Genomic DNA, 22,989 nt, shown 5'->3' on the forward strand with positions numbered 1-22,989 from the left:
GTATATATGTTAAAGTTCATAATAAAAATGTATTAGAAATAAAAGTAAGAAAAAAAAAGCCATAGAAGAAGCTCCTGCCCCACTTGCTGGCCCCTTCCCACCCCTTCCACAACACAGGGTGGAACCAGCTTGCACTACCATTGTGGATACCTGGTCCTGTTCCAGAGGGAGCAGACTGGACCCTGTGTGCATACTGGCTGCATGTATGTCTGTGCCAATCTGTGGGATGGAAATAGAGACTGAGCTAGGAACAGATTGCAGGTTCGCCCTCCTAGAGTTTGTCATGAGGGCAGAGAAATGACTTAGAGGCAGCTAGGACAGTGTTAGAAACAATTAAGTTGAAATGGCCTGGGAGAAAGTACTACCTGGACTACACCCAGGATGGGGAAGAAGTATGTTCCAAAGAGAGTAGAGGGGGTGATCATTCAAACGCCAGTAAACTGGAGCCTGCGTGTACGTGGTAAAGTAGAGCTACAGTCACAAATCTCAAGACCTTGAGCTCTCATCATGAGTCACCTGATGCAGCCACAGGGGAAGGGGATGAGGAGAGAGTAGGCTAAAAACAGGAAAAATCATGGAGACAGATATAATTGCAGATCTTCAATGCAATCTCAAAGAGGTTGAAGAAAAATGACTAAAAGCTGCACAGTGTGGTTTACATCTAGGGGAAAGCCAAAGTGAATTGCAGAATCAACTGGATAAATTTTGTATTGAAATTATGACCATGACTGAGAATTATGTACAAGAAAAGTATACTCTTCAGAGAGTAGTTGAGTTCAAGATTTGGTTGTTAGAAAGTTTAAGCTCTGAATGTGAAGCTATTAAACAACATCAAAAAATGCACCTGGAGAAATTACAAGAACAACTGAGCAGAAGCAATGGACAGGAAGTAAATGAACTAAAAAATAAGTTAGAAAAACTGAAAGCTGAATTAGGTGAAGCCAGGCTTAGTGAAAATCAGCTGAAGCACAAAGTAGAGCATCAGAAGGAACTCCTCTCCTGTAAATCAGAGAAAATGAGGATAATGTCTGAATGTGTACCATGTACATGAATCCATGTTTTCAGAGATGCTGGTTGTTCAGATTGAGCTGACTAAAATGAAAAGTATGAAGACCACACTCAAATAAGAAGCAAATGAACTACAGTACAGACAGGAATAACTAGAACTTCTCAGTACTAATTTACTATATCAGGTAGACCAACTTAAAGAAGAAAAGGAGGAGCAAAAGAGAAGGAAGGAAGCAGTTTCTTACTATAGTGACTTAGAGAAAGCTCCTGTAGCAAGTCAAGATCTTCAAGTGCCTTGGACCCCAACAATAAAGGCAACTCTGTTTGCCGAGGTGGAAGACCGAAGGGCAGCAACAGAACATCAGCTTATCAGTACGAAAGTCAAGTATCAGTCACTAAAGAAGCAAAATGCATTTAATAGAGATGAAATGCAAAGAATGAAGTTACAAATTGCCACACTGCTACAGATGAAAGGGTCTCAGCCTGAATTTGAGCAGCAAGAAGGATTGCTTGCCATGTTGGAGCAGAAAAATGGTGAAATAAAACATCTTTTAGGTGATATTAGAAGTCTGGAGAAATTTAAGAGTTTATATGAAAGTATGGAATCTCAACCTTCATCCAACTCTGGCATTCTGGAAGATAACACCTATTATACAGGTTTACTTCAGATAAAACTTGATAACAAACAAAGAAAATGAAAGCACTAAAGGCAAACTGTCTATACAGCTAATGAAAGCATTATTTGAGAACCAACAGGCCCTGGATATTAAGCAAAAGCTTTCTACAAATGAAAGATGCCTCCAGCTCTCCCAAAGTGAAAATATGAAACTGAGAGCTAAATTAGATTAATTAAAGCTTAAGTATGAACCTGAAGAAAAAACTGAAGTGCCTGTACTCAAAAAGATATGTGAACCTGAAACTCAGAGCTAGAACTTGGCAGATATGAAGGTCAGTATTATCACATATAGCAACTTTTTAAAAAGCTGAAAGAGTCCGGACTCAACTAGAGATATGAATGAAGCAGATGTGGTTAGTACTAGGGCAAATCAGGCCAAAGGGTAAAGGACAATACTGCCTGCATTTTAAAACTTCAAATGCCATGTGAGACCAAGGGTAGAGATGTTTAGTTGGTGCAAGATCTATATTTCCTAAACAATTTAACTCATACAGTTTGTTCAAATACCATAAATACATGGAACTTTCAATAGGAAGTGAGACCTGGTAGGTTTGCATAGGTTAGTGTGAAATAGCAACACATCCCAAAGTAATTTGGATACAGAATAAAAATATATATGTAGGGCCCCTCTGAGGAGCTGAGGGAAAATGCAGAGGTGTTGGGCTTCCTCACCTGGATTGTTGCTGATGTTCTCATAAACATTGAGGACTGGCGGTTTGATGTGCCAAACCCTCTATCACAGGACTTGCCCTTATGAAGCTCATTACTGCAAAGGAGAAGTTAAACCTGCTCATAATTGTGCCTAAGATTCTCCCCCACCGTACCTCTTTGTTGCTCAGATGTGGCCCTCTCGCTCTAGCTAAGCCAACTTGGCAGATGAATTCACTGCCCTCCCCCATGTGGGATTTCACTCCCAGGGGTGTAAATCTCCCTGGCAACACAGGATATGACTCCCGAGGATGAATCTGGACCTGACATCGTGGGATTGAGAACATCTTGAGCAAAAGGGGGATGTGAAATGAAACGAAATGAAGTTTCAGTGGCTGAGAGATTCCAAATGGAGTTGAAAGTCACTCTGGTGGGCATTCTATATAGATAACCCTTTTTAGCTTTTAATGTATTGGAATAGCTAGAAGTAAATACCTGAAACTATCAAACTCCAACCCAATAGACTTGACTCTTGAAGATGGTTGTATAATAATGTAGCTTACAAGGGGTGACAGTGTGATTGTGAAAACCTTGTGGATCACACTCCCTTTATCCAGTGTATGGATGGATGAGTAGAAGAATGGGGACAAAGACTGAATGAAAAATAGGGTGGGATGGGGGGATGATTTGGGTGTACTTTTTTCTTTTATTTTTTATTCTTATTCTTCCTGGTGTAAGGGAAATGTTCAAAATATTATGATGAATGCATAATTATATGATGGTACTATGAACAGCTGGTTGTACACCATGGATTATTGAATGGTATGTGAATATATTTCAGTAAAATTGAAAAAAAAAGAGGTGTGAAATACTGCCTGTGAATATAACCACCCCTAAAGATGTATGTGTAACAGTGCTGTCAGGGAAGAAGTTTATAGATTGCTGACTCCGAAAGAGAAGGCACAATCATGTTCTAACAGTTTAGAAGATAACAACTTGCAGTTAGAAAAGAGTTTCTATAAATACACCAGTAGTCTGTCTCTTGCCCAAGAAAAATCTATCAGTGGATATGCAACAAATGAAGGAAAAGAAATGTGTGAAATTTGTAGGAGTTCCAGCTGACTGAAGTCTTTAGTGAAAGAAGTGGCAATACTCTAACTCTTCCAGGTTAGCTGCTGAATCAAGGCTTCAAACAGAAGTTAAAGAAGGGAAGGAAAATGCAAGCAAATTGGAAAAGGAAACTTGTAAAACAAAATTACACTCTAGTGTATACGTGTCCTCCAACTCAACTCCAGAGACACAGTGCCCTCAGCAGTAAAGACTTTTCTTTAATAAGAGTAAGGTACTACTTACCTGTAAGGTTGCTGTGGAGCCTCATTAAAAGTGTCTTTACCTGAAGTATACTACCTTGTGGGTTTTTTATAGCTACTCATTGTGCCAGGACCTTGCATTTTCATGCTCCTTTGACCAAATGTTCAAAATTTGGTTGTGATTCTAACCTGAAGAGTTCCTTAAGTAATCATCCTCCATGGAGCTTCTACGAATCATAGTGAATAAACTATAAATAGAAGGAAAATGTTATAATTAATATAAATCTATTGGCTGCATTGTATATGTTCTTTTTTTTAAGTGTTTTGAACAGCCAATAACTAAAATAACTTACCTTCAGTTATTCCAAAGAAAATAAAACACTGAAAAGAGGATACTGAAATCATTATAGTTTTCTATATACTTTTTATGAATGTAGTTTTTCAGGTACTTTATAAAAATAGGTAACTTGGTTTAAAAATATTTATTATTTTATTTTGTCAGTGTTTAAAGCCCCCGTGTTCATCTTTGTATTCACATACATGATTTAAGTTTTATGTGTCAAACATTAAGCAGTTAATTTTGAAATATAAAATAAAACTACAATAATTTTCTCCCTTTCCATTTTCTTAGCATGTGTAGATTTACATGTTTTCGAAAGGGAATAAAAGAGAGAAAAAGAAAAAAAATCCAGTTAACTGTAAAAAGTAAATTCCTGGGGCCTCTAGTGAACACAGTCCCAGAAGAAGCAGCTGGCTCCCTGGCTCGGCTCTATGCAGGCTCAGTTAAGACAGAGAAGACTCTGCACTGCTCATTTGTCTTGGGCTTATCTCTTGATAGGAGGGCTAAACTCTAAAGGAAATCACCAGCCAAAGCAGAGCCAATTTGCAAAGAGAGTGAAAGGAGCTTTTTAAACTTGGTTGGTTTGTTTCGATTAGTTACTTGCATTCAAGAAAATATCTGTCTATCACTAGCTGAATACAAACTTCAAGGACAGAACAAGGACTAAATCCCAGAGTTAAAATGCTAAAATATTAAAACTTACAGTGTGCATTCCAGTTTGCTGAAGCTGCCAGAAATGCAACATACCAAAAATTGATTGGATTTTTATAAAGGGTCTTTATGAGGTTACAAATTTACAGTTCTAAGGCCATAAAAGTATCCAAACTAAGGCATCAACAAGATGATACCTTCACTGAAGAAAGGCCGATGGTGTCCTGAACACCTCTGTCAGCTGAGAAGGCACATGGCTGGTGTCTGCTGGTCCTTTGCTCCTGGGTTCTGGTTTCAAAATGGCTTTCTCCAAAATGTCTCTGGGCTTCTGTCTCTTTTAGCTTCTCTCTCTCAGCCTCTGCATCCTTGCTTGTTCTCCCAGTGTGTTTCTCTCTAAGCATGTAGGGGTCCTGTCTTAACTTCTCCAGGGCAAATTCTGGCCTTTATCTCTTAGCTTAGCATCTCCAAAAATCTTCTGTCTGCATCTCCCAGCATCTCCAAGTGTCTGTGTTGGCTCTTAGCTTCTCCTGGGGCAAACTATGGGTTACATATATCTTAGCTTCTCTCCAAAATATCTCTCTCAGCTTCTCTGAGCTCTTTGTTTCCATGAGATCTCTTAAAAGACTCCAGTGATCTAATTAAGACCCACCCAGAATGGGCGAGATCATACCTCGCCTCCATGGAAATGATCTAATAAAAATTTATCACCTACAGTTCGGTGGGTCACATTAACCTGGAAACATTCAATCAAAAGTTTCCACCCTAATCAAAAGACTAATAAGTCTGCCCCCACAAGACTGAATTAAAGAACATGACTTTTGTGGAGGGCATAACAGATTCAAACCAGCACAGTGTGCAAAAGATTATGAGACACACTAATATGAACAGACATTAATGAACAAACTTTGGGAGTTAAAAGCTGACAACACAGGCGACCAGGAGATAGAAAGAGGGCAGAGATCAGCCATTTGATGCTGAAGGACTACAGAATGTTTAGGATTGATTGCATAGATCCAGAAATAGATAGCATAATACTGTGTGATGGCAGCACAGTATTGTAAGTACACTGAACAAAGATGTCTGTGAGTAAAGCTGAAAGAGGTGGGATACGAGAATGTATGACACCAGAGGTAAAGATAGATGATAAAGACTGGGACTGTATAACGTGGCAAAAACTGGAGTGGCCAATGACTGTTACTAAATATACAAATATAAAAATGTTTTTGCATGTGGGAAAGCAAATGAATGTCAACCATGTAGAAATTTGAAAAAGGGATGGTATTCAGGAAAAAACATAATCAAAGCAAACTGGAGTCTATGGTCAACAGTAACATTGTAATATACCTCCATTAAATGTAACAAAGGCAATACGCCAATGCTAAATGTATATGAGAAGGGGATATAGGGGAGTAATATGGGATTCTTGGTTGTGGTGTTATTTGCTGTCCTTAGTAGTATATTGTATTGTATGACATGTTATTTTTCTTTTTATCATTTTTTATTGCTAAAAAAAAAACAATTTTTCTTGTAGTAATCAGTATGTTCAAATGCTGATTGTGGTGATAAATGTACAACTTTATGATGATACCATGAACAACTGATTGTACACTGTGGATAAATGTATGGTATGTGAATATAACTCTATAAAATTGTAGGAAAATATATATATAGGAGTAAAAGTGTTGGAGAAAACATGGTGAGAGGGATGATGCCTCACTAATATGGACTAACTACAATGTGTAAACTCAGAATTGAATCTTAGAACATAGCCTAACGTGGACACAATAATTGTAATAGTCCCTAGATTGTAAGCTCTTACAGCAGTTAACTCTATCCCTGAATTGTAAGGCCTATCTCTAAACTTTAAGATGCTGATCCCCTAGCATATGTTGTCACAAACATTGGGACTGGCGGTTTGATGTGCTGAGCCCTCAAGCATGGGACTTGCCCTTATGAAGCTCATTACCACAAAGGAAAGTCTAAAGTTGTATGTAATGGTGCCTAAGAGTCTCCCCCTGAGTACCTCTTTGTTGCTCAGATGTGGCCCTCTCTCTCTCTAACTGAGCCATCTCAACAGGTGAACTCGCTGCCCTCCCCCCTACGTGGGACCCAACTCCCAGGGTTGTAAATCTCCCTGGCAACGCAGAGAATGACTCCCAGGGATGAATGTGGACCCGGCATCGTGGGACTGAGAGTATCTTCTTGACCAAAAGGGGGATGCAAAATGAGATGAAATAGTTTCAGTGGCTGAGAGATTCCAAATGGAGTCGAGAGGTCACTCTGGTGGACATTCTTATGCACTATATAGATAACACCCCTTAGGGTTCAATGTATTGGAATAGCTAGAAGTAAATACCTGAAACTACCAAACTCCAACCCAGCAGTCTGGACTCCTGAAGACAATTATATAATAATGTAGATTACAAGGGGTGACAGTGTGATTGTGAAGACCTTGTGGATCACACCCCCTTTATCTAGTGTATGGATGAGTGGAGGAATGGGGATAAAAACTAAAGGACAAATGGGGTGGGATGGGGGGATGATTTGGGTGTTTTTTTCACTTTTATTTTTTATTCTTGTTCTGGTTCTTTCTGATGTAAGGAAAATGTTCAGAGATAGACTGTGGTGATGAACGCATAACTATGTTATCATACTGTGGACAGTGGATTGTATATCATGGATGATTGTATGGTGTGTGAATGTATTTCAATAAAACTGAATTTAATAAAAAAAAAAAAGTAAAAAAAAAAAAAAAGATTATGAGACAAACAAACAAACAGGAAATGATGGCCTATCCAAGGAAATATGAATGGAAAGGACTAGACATTGGGCTTACCAGACAAGAGACTTAAAAGTAATGATCTTCGATATGCTTAAGAAGATAAAGGAAAACACAGAGAAAGAACTAAAGAATGTGAGGAAAACAAAGCATGAACAAAATGGAGCTCTCTCCAGCGAAATACTGTTGTTGAAGGACATAATAAATAAAATGAAAATTTGTCTAGATGGTTTCAACAGCAGACTGGAGGTGGCAGAAGAAAGAATCAGTGAACTTGAAGAAAAGACAAGTGAAATTATTCAGGCTGATGAACAGAAAGGTAAAAGAATAAAAAGAATGAACAGAACCTAAGAGACCTGTGGCACACAATCAAGCATACCAATATATGCATTATGAGAGTCCTAGGAGAAGAAAGAGAGAAAGGGGAAGAAGGAATATCCAAAGAAATAATGGCAGAAAACTCAAATTTAATGAAAGACATGATTATGCATATTCATGTATCCCAACAAACCCCAAACATGATAAATTCAAGGAGACTGATGCTCAGAAACAGAGTAACCAAATTGACCACTGTCAAGGACAAGGAAAATTCTGAAAACTGCAAGAGAAAATTAATGAGTTATGAACAATGGAATCCCAATAAGATTAAATGCCAATTTCTCATCAGAAACCATGCAGGCAAGAAGATAGTGGTACAAAATATTTAATGCTGAAAGAAAACAATTGTAAATCAAGAATTTTATATTCTTGGTTGAAAATGAAGGAGAATTCTGTTCCTATACAAATTACCATATAAGGTAATAGATGGGCTGGAATGAAAACTTTCTTGATAAGAGGAATTGCCATACGATGGCATTGAGTTAACTCCCCTCACAAACAAATTTTGAAGCAATGAGTATAATTTGCTTTTTATTCAAAAAGTCAGTGTAAAGGTCTCTGATCACGAAACATGGCAGGTCTCCATCTTCCTCCACATTTGTAGGCCTAGCTGCTTTATACCAGATATTCTCTAAGGTTCAGTTTTGTCTAATTAAACACATCATTAACATTCATTGATTTTTTATTTGAAAGTTGTCATAGTTATTTTTAAATCCCTTTGTCCTAAAAATTCAATTAATAAAGTAATCTTTTGTACAGAAAAAAAAATGAATGAGCGGTTAAGACATTCCCAGATAAGTGGGAATTTGACACCACTAGATCTGCCCAACAAGAAATGCTAAAGGAAGTTCCTCAGACTAAAAGGAAAAGGCAGTAGACAGTGGATCAGAGAAGCATAAAGAAATAAAGAAATTGGTAAATATGTGTGCTGTTGCATTATACTGTTTGTTAGGAAAGTCCAATTTTTGCTTCATCACAGTGCTAAAATGTAAATGCAGAAAAATTATGATACATTGATGGCTTGGGAATATACAATGTACAAAGATATAATTTTTTACAAGTACAAAAATAAGGTGGGGGAATGGAGTGGTACAGGAAAAAGGTATGTATGTATATGTCACTGAAGATAAATTGGTATGAAATTAAATATGATTGTTACAGATTTACAATGTTGAATTTTAACACCATGGTATCTACAAAGAAAATACTTAAAAAACAGATTCAGAGAGAAATGAGAAGGATCTCAAAATGCCACAACACAAAAAGCCAAATCATTACAGAAGTAGGCATTAATGAAAGAATCGAGGGTCAAGAAAGAATAAGGCTTACAAACACAAAACAGCAAAATGGCAAAAAGTAGACCTGAATTATCAGTAGTTACTTTAAATGTAAATGGATTAAACTCATCAGTCTAAAGGAAGAGATTAGCAGAATGGATAAAAATGCATGACCCAACTATATACTTTTTACAAGAGACTCTTTTTTTTTTTTTTTAATTCAGTTTTATTGAAATATATTCACATACCATACAATCATCTATGGTATACAATCAACTGTTCACAGTACGATCATATAGTTATGCATTCATCACCACAATCTATTTCTGAACATTTTCCTTACATCAGAAAGAATCAGAATAAGAATAAAAAATAAAAGTAAAAAAAGAACACCCAAACCATCCCCCCATCCCACCCTATTTGTCATTTAGTTTTTATCCCCATTTTTCTACTCATCCATCCATACACTAGATAAAGGGAGTGTGATCCACAAGGTTTTCACAATCACACTGGCACCTCTTGTAATCTACATTATATAATCATCTTCAGGAGTCCAGACTACTGGGTTGGAGTTTGGTAGTTTCAGGTATTTACTTCTAGCTATTCCAATACATTAAAACCTAAGAGGTGCTATCTATATAGTGCATAAGAATGTCCACCAGAGTGACCTCTCGACTCCATTCGGAATCTCTCAGCCACTGAAACTATTTCATCTCATTTTGCATCCCCCTTTTGGTCAAGAAGATATTCTCAATCCCATGATGTCAGGTCCAGATTCATCCCCAGGAGTCATATCCTGCATTGCCAGGGAGAGTTACACCCCTGGGAGTCAGGTCCCACATGGGGGGAGGGCAGTGAGTTCACCTGCTGAGGTGGCTCAGTTAGAGGGAGAGGGCCACATCTGAGCAACAAAGAGGTACTCAGGGGGAGACTCTTGGGCACAATTATATGCAAGTTTAGCCTCTCCTTTGCAGTAACGAGCTTCATAAGGGCAAGTCCCATGATCGAGGGCTTTGCACATCAAACCACCAGTCTCAGTGTTGTGACAACAGCAACACCAGTCCAGATGAGGAAATCCAACACTTCTGCACCTTCCCCCCACTCCTCGGGGTGGGGGGGGGAGGCTGTAAATATATTTTTTATTCTCTGCCCAAATTACTTTGGAATGTGTCACTATTTCACTCTAACCTATACTAACCTACCGTATCTCACTTCCTATTCAAAGTTCCATGTAATTGTGGTATTTGAACAAACCAACTGTAGAGTTATACTGTTTAGAAAATATAGATCCTGCACCAAATAGACATCTCTTCCCTTGGTCTCACATGTAAGCTGAAGTTTTAAAACACAGTCAGTTTCGACCTTTACCCTTTGGCCCAGTTTGCCCTAGTCTTAACCAGATCTGCTTCATTCATATCACTAATTGAAGTCTGGGCTCTTTTTCAGCTTTTTTTTTAACAGTTGCTGTATGCACTAATACTGACATTCATATCTGCTGAGCTCTAGCTCTGAGTTTTAGGTGAAGAGACTCATTTTTAATTCAAAGACAAGTATGTTGAAACTGAAAGGATGGAAAAAATGTACCATGCAAGTAATAAACAAAAGAGAGTTTGGGTAGCTATACTAATATCAGATAAAATAAATCTTAAGTCAAAAACAGTTACAGAGGACAAAGAGGCTAATTATATATAAATAAAGGGGTCAATTCAATAAGATATAGCAATTATAAATATATATGTACCTAATAGAACAGCCCCCAAAATATATGCAGCAAATATTGACAGATTTGAAGGGTGAAACAGACGGTTCTACATTAAGACTAGGATATTTCAATATACAACTTTCACTATGGATAGAAAATCTAGACAGAAGATCAATAAGGAAATAGAAGACTTGAATGATACTCACAACTAGTTAGACCTAAGATATATATATAGAGAGAACATTACACACAGCAGCAGCAAAATACACATTTTTCTCAGGTGCAAATGGATCATTCTCCAGTATAGACCTTATGTTAGGTCACAAAACCAGTCTCAATAAATTCAAAAATATTGAAATCATACAATATATCTTCTCCAACTACAATGGAATGAAGCAAGAAATCAATAACAGAGGGAGAAATGGAAATTTCACAAATATATGGAAATTAAACAATATACTCTTAAACGTCCTGTTGATCAAAGAAAAATCACATGAGAAATGGAAATATCTTGAAGAGAATGAAATGGAACACAAAACATAACAAAACTTATGGGATGTAGCAAAGACAGCACTAAGAGGGAAATCTGTAGCTCTAAATGCTTAAATTAAATAAGAAGAAAGATCTCAAATTAGACACTTTAATCACAACTAGAGGGTTTATAAAAAGTAGAACAAACTAATCCCAAAGTGAGCAGAAGGAAGAAAATAACAAAGATTAGAGCAGAGATAAATGAGAAGGTGAACTTAAAAAATGATAGAATCAAAACCAGAAGTTGTTTCTTTGAAAAGATCAATAAAATTGACAAACTTTTAGCTAGACTGACAATGAAATAAGAGAGAAAACACAAATGAAAAAAATCAGAAATGAAATGGGATACATTACTGTCAATCCCATAAATATAAAAAGTACTATAAGAGGGTACTATGGAAAACAATTGTATGCTAACATGAAATGGACAACTTCATGGACACACAAACTATCTGCATGGACTCAGGGAGAAATAGAAGATCTCAATAAACCAACATCTAGTAAAGAGATTGAATCAGTAATCAAAAACTTCCCAACAAACAAAAGGCCAGGACATGAAGGCTTTATAGGTGAATTTTACCAAACATTCCAAGAAGTAACACCTATCCTGCTCAAAGTCTTCCAAAAAATTAAATAGGGGGGGAAACACTCCTTAACTCATTCTATGATGCCAACATCACCCTCATACCAAAGCCACATAAAGATACCTAAAGGAAAGAAAACTATAGACAAATATCCCTTATGAATACAGACGTAAAAATCTTCAACAAAATACTACCAAACTGAATCCAACAACACATCAAAAATTATATATCATGATCAAGTGGGAGTCATCCCAGGCATGCAAGGCTGGATCAACATAAGAAAATCAATAAATGTAATACTCTACATTAACAGAATGAAGGTAAAAAAAAAAAAAAAAAAACCACATGGTTATCACAGTTGGTGAAGGAAAGGCATTTGACAAAATCCAGCATCTCTCTTTCTCTCTCTCTCTTTTTTTTTTGGCTTTCACAATGGGGATTTATAAACTTACAAGCTTATAGTCCTCAGGCCATGAAAATGTCCAAATCAGGGCATTAACAGGCAATGCTTTCTCCCTGAAGACTGGCTAACAGCAATCCTCAGCTCTTCTGTCACATGGCCAGGCACACAGCAATGTCTACTGGTCTCTCTTCCATCTTCTAGCTTCAGTGACTTCCTGTTTACTGTGTGTCCTCTCTCAGCATCTCTTTTTGATAAAAACACTTAGAAAACTAAGTATAGGCATCACCAGGAATTGGGCACAGCCAGGACCCTTCAGGCCTCCTGCCCTCATGTGACACAAGGGCCTGCCCTCTGCTTCCCCTCCTCCCTGGACACTCAACATTTGGGCTGTCAGCCTCACCAGGGTGAGAGGCCTGGATATTCTCTGAGAAACATGGCAGGAGGCAGGAAGATGGGACAAAATGACATATAGGGAAGAAGATGGTGGCATAGAGAGGAGTGGAAGCTAGTTTGTCCCCCTGGAACAACTAATAACCAAGAACAACTAGTAAATAATCTGGAATAACTGTGAGGGGACAAATGTGACTGTCCACTCATCATACACCAACCTGAATTGGGAGGAATGCCCAAGATCGCAGCATAAAATCTGTAATAAAAATTGTGGATCCAAGCCAGGAGCAACCTCCCCCCACGGCCCAAACTGCAAAGCCTCATGGTGCTAGAGAGCAGCACTCTCTGAGCAACAAGTGAATATAGCTCAGCTGAGCTCCAACAGGGTTTTTTATTTTTTTTAGATACAAAAATGTGTTGCTTTATTAAAATTGAAAATTCATCTTAAGAACTCTAGGATGAACAAAGCATTTACATTTTAAAGAATTGTTGAAAGGACACTGGTACTCATTTTATGTTGATGATACTTCAGCAATACGGAGGACTAATTTTCTTAGTTCAAGAAAGGTAAAACAAATGCATACATGAGATAAGGTACAGAAATTCTTTAGGCAACCATGCCACAAGTATTCTGTTGATGCTCAGTTTTCATTTTTGCTTCATTAGACCAAATGGTGCAGTTTTTCAACATACCTGGGCAAGAACAAAATGTTCACAAACTAACAGACTCCCATTGATGAAAATGTTATTGTTAATTGCAAAGTTTTCTTTCCAGATGTTTCAGACACCACAAAAAGCTTGGCAGAATAGTTCAGAGAAAATAAAATAAAATGAGAGATCAAAAACTCCTGAAGTTTGAGAAATATGAAGCTGGTTGCTCAAAATATCTTAGTCATGGGAATATCTGGAAGATATATAGAAAATAGATTAGAAAATATTACAACTGGTTTGGGCTTATTTTGTAGAAGATAAAACTCATGATGATTTATTTAATTTGAAGAGTAAATTATAAATATCTTTGTTTTTCTAAGCCTGTACTGTGATAATTAATAATTTACAAAGCAGAAAATTAATTTAATATATTGATACCTGCTTAAATAAATAAAACTACTTTTGGCAAACGGTACAAGACTCTTATTTTTTAAAGTGCTCCTATAGTATATCATTCTTTCAAAAAGGTTCCTCCAATGCAGAATATTACTACAACTTTATTTAATGATAGTGGAACATGTCTATGAATATTTATGTCCTATAGAAATATACATATGTATAAATATTTCTCAGCAAGAATCACTGAAAAGTTTTATTTCATATGAGCTAAAATGTGGACATGTTAAGAAATCAAATATGGGTGCCTTTTAGAGACATGTAAGAAAATAATTTTTTAAGAATTGTGTTCTCAAAACACTTTTTTTATACATATATTTTTATTGAAATTGTTCACATACCATAAAACTATCCAAAGATCCAAAGTGCACAATCAGTTGCCCATGGTACCATCATACAGCTGTGCATCTATCACCACAATTAATTTTTTCTCAATTTTTAGAACATTTCCATTACTCCAGAAAAGAAATAAAGACAAAAAAAGAAACTCAAATCCTCCCATACCCCTAAACATGCTCCCCCATTACTGACTCATAGTTTTGGTATAGTACATTTGTTACTGTTGTTGAAAGAATGTTAAAATACTACTAACTGTAGTATCTAGTCTGCATTAGGTACATATTTTTTCGTATATGCCTCTCTATTATTAACTTCTAGTTATAGAGTCATACATTTGTTCTAGTTTGTGAGACAGATTTCTAATATTTGTAAGGTTAATCATGGAAATTGTCCACCACAAGATTCACTGTTTTATACATTCCCATCTTTTCACCTCCAACTTTCCTTCTGGTGACATACGTGACTCTGAGCTTACCATTTGCACCACCTTCGCACACCTTTCAGGACTGTTAGTTATCCTCACGACATGCTACCATCACCTCTGTCCATTTGCAAACGTTTAAGTTCACCCTAGTTGAACACTCTGCTCATAATAAGCAACCGCTTCCCATTCTTTAGCCTCATTCTATATCCTGGTAACTTATATTCATGTCTCTGTTTACATATTATAATTAGTTCATATCAGTGAGACCCTGCAATATTTGCCTTTATCTGTCATATTTCACTAAATATACTGCCCTCAAGGTTTCATCAACCCATTTCTTTTAAGACAGTTATGTTCACATACCGTACATTCCATCATAAGTAAACAACTGTTGGTTCCCTGCATATTCACATATTTCTGTATTCAGCACCATCATCACTATCTATATAAGGATATCTCGATTTCTTCCACAAAGAAGGAGGAAGTCAAAAAAGGCAGAGAGACAAAAGAAAAAGAAAAAAGAGAAAAAAAAAAAAAAGACAGCTAGAAAGCAACAAAAGGAAATATAGCATTAACCTAAAGGAGAATGAAGAGTCAGACAACATCACCAATGCCAAGACTCCCCTACCCCTCCTCTATGCTCCATCCACATACATTTAACTTTGGTACATTGCCTTTGTTATATTAAAGGAAGCATAATACAATGTTTCTGTTAATTATAGTCTCTAGTTTATATTGATTGTATTTCCCCCCCAATCCCACCCTATTTTTAACACCTAGAAATGTTGACATTCATTTGTTCTACCTCATGTAAAAACATATTTGTAACTTTTATTACAATATTGAACACCCTAGGTTTCCCTGAGTTATACAGTGCCAGTCTTTATCTTTTGTCTTTTGTTCTGGTGTCCCACATGGTCCTAACCCTCCTTTTTCAATGATACTCACAGTCAACTTTGTTCAGTGTACTTACATTGATGTGCTACTATGTCCCAAAATTTTTTTCCAAACCTCTCACTCCTGTCTTTTCCTTTCTGCAGTGATTCCTTTAGTGTTTCCTGTAGAGTAGGTATCTTGTTCACAAACTCTGTCATTGTCTGTCTGAAAATATTTTAAGCTCTCCCTCATATTTGGAGGACAGTTTTGCCAGATATAGGATTCTTGGTTCATGCCTTTTGTCTTTCAGTATCTTAAATATATCACCCCACTTCCTTTTTGCCTCCATGGTTTCTATTGAGAAATCCGCACATAGTCTTATCAAGTCTTCCTTTGTATGTGATGGATCACTTTTCTCTTGCTGCTTTCAGGATTCTCTCTTTATCTTTGACATTTGATAATCTGATTATTAAGTGTCTTAGTGTAGGCTTTTTCAGATCTATTCTCTTTGGGGTACACTGCACTTCTTGCATCCGTAATTTTTTGTCTTTCATAAGAGATGGGAAATTTTCAGTGATTATTTCCTCTATTATTGCTTCTGCCCCCTTTCCCTTCTCTTCTCCTTCTGGAACACCAATGACATGTACAATCCTGATATTCATTTTGTCATTAAGTTCCCAGAGACATTGCTCGTATTTTTCCATTCTTTTCTCTATCTCTCCTTTTGTGTGTACGCTTTCAGGTGCCTTGTTCTCCAGTTCCTGAGTGTTTTCTTCTGCTTCTTGAGATCAGCTGTTGTATGTTTCCATTGTGTCTTTCATCTCTTGTGTTTTGCCTTTCATATCCAGAGATTCTGCCAGTTGGTTTTTCTACCTTTCAATTTCTACCTTATGTACTCTCAGTGTTTTCATTATATGGTTCATCTCTTCTGCCATATCTTCCCTAAACTTTTTGAATTGTTTCAGTAGTAGTTGTTTAAATTCCTGTATCTCAGTTGAAATGTAAGTTTGTTCCTCTGACTGAGCCATAACTATGTTTTTCTTAGTGTAGGTTGTAGTTTTCTGTTGTCTAGGCATAGTTTCCTTGATTACCCCAATCAGGTTTTTCCAGACCAAAATGGGCTCAGGTCTCAGAAGGAACAAATATTCAATACCCAGTTCCCCTGAGGGAGTGTCTAAGAAAATTGGTACACCCTGTGAGGCCTCAAGTCAAGGTGCTTTTCGACCCAGCAGGTGGTGCCTGTCAGCCTGTAACTCCAGACTGGTGTATGGAGGTGTGGCCCATGGCTCTTTTCTGCCAGGCTCTGGGGTCTGGTTCTAAATGGAGGGCAGGTACCGGAGCTGGGCCCCACCTCTTTCCTCTTAGGGAAGATAGACCCCTTAGGGAGAGGTCATTAGTATTTGAATGGTCTCTCGCTGCCTGTGCTATCTCCACCCTTGTGTGGGTCAGAGCTCTGGTAACTGTAAATGGCTGAGGCTTTCTCCACTGAGCCAAAACAGGGAAAGAAAGCCCCCGTCAGGGCCAGTCTGTGGCCACCCTCTGGATCTCCAAGGTCAGTTGTCACCGAAAACTTCTGTCTGCTTGTTGGGGATTCATAGCTTGTATTGAGCACTCCATGTTTCTTAATTAAAACCCCAGGTGGAGCTCAGCTGAGCTGTATTCACTTGCTCAGAGACAGCTGCTCTCTAGCACCATGAAGCTTTGCATCTCAGGCTGTGGGGGGAGGGGACTCCTGGCTTGGATCCGCAGTCTTTACTTACAGATTTTATGCTTTGATCTCAAGCATTCCTCCCAATTCAGGTTGGTGTATGATGAGTGGACGGTTACCTTTGTTCCTCCGCAGTTATTCCAGATTATTTACTAGTTGTTCCTGGTTGTTTATTAGTTGTTCCATGGGGACTAACTAGCTTCCACTCCTCTCTATGCCACCATCTTAGGCCTCTGCCTCCAACTGGGGTTTTAATTAACAAATGTGGACTGCTCAATACAAGACACAATCCTCGAACAAGCTGACAGAGGCTTTTGGTGATGACTGACCTTGGAGAGCCAGTGGGTGGCTGTGGACTGGCCCTGAAGGGGACTTTCTGTCCCTTTTTTGGCTCAGTGGAGAAACCCTCAGCCATTTTCAGTTCCCAGTGCTCTGACTAAGACAAGTGTGGAGACAGCATAGGCAGAGAGACTACACAAATGTAAATGACCTCTCCCTAGGGGTGTACCTTCCCTAAGAGGAAGATGGTGGTTCCAAGGTCTGCTACCTGCCTTCCATTCAGAACCAGACCCCAGAGCCTGAGGCAAAACAGCCATGGGCCACACCTCCTTACACCAGTCTGGAGCTACAGGCTGACAGGCACCAACTGCTGGGCAGAGAAGCACAGTGACTTGAGGCTTTATGGGGTGTACCAATTGGGGAAACCAAATACCATTCTCTCCTTCCAAGGCCTGAGCCCATTCTGGTCTGGGAAAACCTGATTGGTGTAATCAAGGAAATCAGATGCCTAAACAAGAGAGATCTACAACCTACACTAAGAAAAACGAAGTTATGGACAAGTCAAAGGAACAAACTTATACTTCAACTGAGGTACAGGAATTTAAACAACTAATACTAAATCAATTCAAAAAGTTTATGGAAGATATGGCAAAAGAGATCAAGCATATAATGAAAACACTGTGCATATATAAGGTAGAAATAGAAAGTTCAAAAAAATAACTGGCAGAATCTATGGAAATGAAAGGCACAACACAAGAGATGGAAGACACAATGGAAACATACAAGAGCAGGTCTCAAGACGCAGAAGAAAACACTCAAGAATGGGAGAACAAGGCACCTGAAAGCATACACACAAAAGAACAGATAGAGAAAAGGTTGGAAAAATTTGGGCAACATCCCTGGGAACTTAAGGACAAAATGAAAAGCAGGAATGTACATGGCATTGGTGTCCCAGAAGGAGAAGAGAAGGGAAAAGGGGCAGAAGCAATAAGAGAGGAAATAATCAATGAAAATTTACCATCTCTTATGAAAGACATAGAATGACAGATCCAAGAAACACAGCATACCCCCCCCAAAAAACAGATCTGAATAGGCCTATACCAAGACACCTAATAATCAGATTACCAAATGTCAAAGATAAAGAGAGAATCCTGAAAGCAGCATGAGAAAAGTGATCCATCACATACAAAGAAAGCTAGTTAAGACTGTGTGCAGATTTCTCAATAGAAACCACAGAGGCAAGAAGGAAATGTGGCACTATATTTAAGATACGGAAAGAGAAAAACCACCATCCAAGAATCCTATATCTGGCAAAACTGTCCTTTAAATATGAGGGAGAGCTTAAAATATTCTCTGACAGACAATGACAGTGTTTGTGAACAAGATACCTGCTCTACAGAAAACACTAAAGGAAGCACTGCAGACAGAAAGGAAAACACAGGAGTGAGAGGTTTGGAAAACAATTTTTGGAGATACTAGCACAACAATGCCAGTACACGGAATAAGGATGACTCTGAGCATGGTTGAAAGAGGAAGGTTAGGATCATGTGGGACACTAGAACGAAAGACGACAGATAAAGACTGGGTCTGTATAACTCAGTGAAACCTAGGGTGCTCAACGATTGTAATAAAAGGTACAAATACATTATTACATGAGATAGAACAAATGAATGTCAACGTTACAAGTTGTCAAAAATTGGGTGGGTTGAGAGACTCATCTAAGATGGTGGTATAGAGAGGAGTAGAAGCTGGGTAGTCCCCCTGGAACAACTAATAAACAACCAGGAACAATTAGTAATTAATCCAGAATAACTGCAGGGGGGACAAACATGACCATCCACTCATCATACACCAACCTGAATTGGGAGGAATGCCCAAGATTGCAGCATAAAATCTGTAAGTAAAAACTGCAGATCCAAGCCGGGAACCCCCTCCCCTCAAGGACCTAGCTACAAAGCCTTTTGGTGCTACAGAGCAGCTCTCTCTGTGCAAGTGAATACAGCTCAGCTGAGCTCCAACTGGGGTATTAATTAACAAATGAGGACTGCTCAATACAAGCTATGAATCCCCAACAAGTAGACAGAGGTTTTGGATGACGACTGACCTTGGAGGGCAGGAGGGTGGCTGCAGACTGGCCCTGAAAGGGGCTTTCTGTCCCTGTTTTGGCTCAGTGGAGAAAGCCTCAGCCATTTTCAGTTCCCAGCACTGTGACCCAGACAAGGGTGGAGATAGCACAGGCAGAGAGAGACTATTCATATGTTAATGACCTCCCCATAGGGGGTCTATCTACCCTAAGAGGAAAGTGGTGCCTTCCATTTAGAACCAGACCCCAGAGCCTGAGGGAAAACAGCCTTGGGCCACTCCTCCTTACCCCAATCTGGAGTTACAAGCTGACAGGTGCCACCTGCTGGGCAGAAAAGCACAGTGACCTGAGGCCTCACAGGGTGTACCACTTTTCTAAGACACACCCTCAGGGAAACTGGATACTGAATAGTTTTCCCTCTGGGACAGGAGCCCATTTTTGTCTGGGAAAACCTGATTGGGTTAACCAAGGAAACCATGCCTAGACAACAGAAAACTACAACCTGGGGACCCTGGTTGAAGTTATGAAAATGAAGTTATGTCCCAGGCAAAGGAAGAAACTTACACTTCAACTGAGATACAGTAATTTAAACAACTAATACAAAGTCAATTCAAAAAATTTAGGTGGGGGGGGTGGGGCATGATGGCAGAGTGGTGAGGTGTGGGTTTTAGTTACTCCTCCAGGGCAGTTGGTAGAAAGTCAGGAACTGTGTGGACTGGACACCATAGAGCAATTTCACTTTGGGCGTAATACATAAAACACTCACGAACATGTGCAACAGCTGGGATCAGAAAAATATGTAAATTCTCATGGCCAAGGGACCCGTGCCCACCTCTGCCAGGCAAAGTCCCATGGGAGGAGGGGCTGTCGGTGCTGGGAACCAGGACAGAGAACTACACTTGCAGCTCTGATTCAAAACTCAGACTGTCAATCAAAAACTCAAAACACAGATAGACTGAGACTATACACTGGAGAATCTGGGAGCAGTCAGCCCAGCAGAGTGGAGATAGGGACAGCAAAAACAGGAAAAAAAATCCCCAAAATAAAAAGAGACTTTTGGAGTTCAGGTGATAAAAACATGGAGAAGGGCAGGGCTCAAACAGAATCAGGTACATATGCAAATCCAGAGGGTGAGGAACCTTATCTGAAGAGCTCCTTTCTCTGCTTTCTTGATTTTTCTTTAATGGACCCCAATTCCTTGCCTCTTAACATTTCAATAGCTCATTAGATCTCCAAGGACTGTAAATAGCTCATACTGGGCTCTTCTTTTTCTTTTCCTTTTTTTTCTTTTTGTAACTCTTTTTCTAAAATAATTATTCTAAGAAGCCCATTACAGAAAGCCTCCAAGACTTGCAATTTGGGCCCAGACAAGAGCAGAGCTAAGATAGCTCTGAGAGACAAAGCAGTAAGTCTAGTGGTGAAGAAAATTCACTAAACACCATAACTTCCCAAGAAAAGGGGGGCATGGCCAAGCTCCAGTGATAAACCTCCTTCTGGGAACTCAGGCACCAGGGGCTGGAATTCAGAAACCAGCTTCAGTCAGCCAAACCCATGACAGGGTCAAGGTCCCCAGGAGAACCAAAGGCTCCACACACCTCCTTACTCTGGTGGGGTAACTGTGGGCTGGCAAGCACCACCTGCTGGACACCGTAGGAGAAGCATAGACCCTAAAGGCCTCACAGGAGGGTCTTATTCTCAAGGAAACCCCATACCTTCCTCCTGAGACATGGGCCTCTCTGTACTGGGAAAACCTTACTGGGGTTGACCATATTTGAGGAGACCATCAAACAAGAAGGCTACATAGAGGCAGGGCAAGAAACAGAAAAACAAGAGGTGAAAAAGTCTGAACAACTAAACAGAATCTAAGTTAAATGTCTAGAATAGGCTGAACTTAACACCAAGGATTAGAGAACAAAGCCAACCAACAAGAAAACCCTAGGTAAAAGAGTGAAAACAAGCTCCAGAATAAACTAATCAGGAAAGTCAGATGCCTAGACAGCTTAAGATAATGAGCCACATTAGAAGACACAAAAATATGGACCAGACAAAAGGAACAAACTAACAGTTCAACCAAAGCACAGGTGTTGAAGCAATTATTGCTAAATCAATTCAATGAACTGAAGGAAGAACTAATTGGAGATGCTCAAACAAAGCTAAATCAATTAAAAAATAAAGTCAATGAACTGAGGGAAGACATAGCAAAACAGATGTAGGATATAAGGAGGACACTGGATGACCATAAGGAAGAATTCATAAACTTGAAAAAGCAAATGGCAGAACTTATAGGAATGAAGGGCATAATGGAGGGAGATGAAAAAGACAATGAAGGGATACAACAGTAGATTTGAACAGACAGAAGAAAGGATCAGAGAATTGGAAGACCAGACATCTGAATTCACACACACAAAATAACAGATGGTGAAAAGAATGGAAAAATATGAGCAGATCTTAGGGAGCTGAGTGACAACATGAAATCCACAAATATAGATGTTATGGGTGTCCCAGAGGGAGAAGAGAGGGGAAAGGGGGCAGAAAGAATAATAGAAGAAATAATCACTGAAAATTTCCCAACTCTTAGGAAAGACAGAAAATTAGAGATTCAAGAAATATAGCACACCCCAAACAGAAAAGACCCCAACAGACCTACTCCAAGACACTTACTGATCAGATTGTCCAATGTCAAAGACAAAGAATTCTGAAAGCAGCCAGAGAAAAGCAATCCATCATATAAAAGGGAAGTTCGATAAGACTATGTACAGATTTCTCCACAGAAACCATGGAGGTAAGAAGACAGTGGTATGACAGATTTAAGATACTGTTCTACTTTGCTAATGCTGCCATTGAGCAAAACACCAGAAATGGATTGGCTTTTATAAAGGGGGTTTATTTGGTTACAAAGTTACAGTCTTAAGGCCATAACGTGTACAAGGTAACACATCAACAGTCAGGTACCTTCACTGAAGGATGGGCAATGGTGCCCAGAAAACCTCTGTTAGCTGAGAAGGCACATGGCTGGTGTCTGCTATGGAGTTCTGGTTTCAAAATGGCTTTCTCCCAGGATGTTCCTCTCTGGGCTGCAGTTCCTCTAAAATGTCACTCTTAGTTGCTCTTGGGGTATTTGTCCTCTCGTAGCTTCTCCAGTGCAAGAGTCTGCTTTCAACAGCTGTCTTCAAACTGTCTCTCATCTGCAGCTACTCTCTCAGCTTCCGTGCATTTTTTCAAAGTGTCCCTCTTGGCTGTAGCAAGCCCGCTCCTTCTGTCTGAGCTTATATAGTGCTCCAGTAAACTAAACAAGGCCCATGCTGAATGGGCAGGGCCACACCTCCATGGAAATTATCCAATCAGAGTTTTCACCTACAGTTGGATGGGGTGCATTTCCATGGAAACAACCTAATCCAAACGTTCCAACTCAATCCCCACTAATATGTCTGCCCCCACAAGATTGCATCAAAGAACATGGCTTTTTCTGGGTGCTATAATATATACAAACCAGTAC

The 22,989-nt window shown here is 39.0% G+C and overlaps 1 protein-coding gene and 1 pseudogene across 1 annotated transcript in view; one reads left to right on the top strand and one right to left on the bottom strand.

Annotated features, from left to right (window-relative positions):
• PFKFB1 (6-phosphofructo-2-kinase/fructose-2,6-biphosphatase 1) overlaps positions 1–22,989 on the bottom strand; it is a 336,515-nt gene that overhangs the window by 288,874 nt on the left and 24,652 nt on the right. The window lies entirely within an intron of this gene.
• LOC119522595 lies at positions 575–3,650 on the top strand (annotated as a pseudogene).

This window comes from Choloepus didactylus, chromosome X (genome assembly GCF_015220235.1).
Source record: "Choloepus didactylus isolate mChoDid1 chromosome X, mChoDid1.pri, whole genome shotgun sequence".
NCBI classification, from domain to species: Eukaryota; Metazoa; Chordata; class Mammalia; order Pilosa; family Megalonychidae; genus Choloepus; species Choloepus didactylus.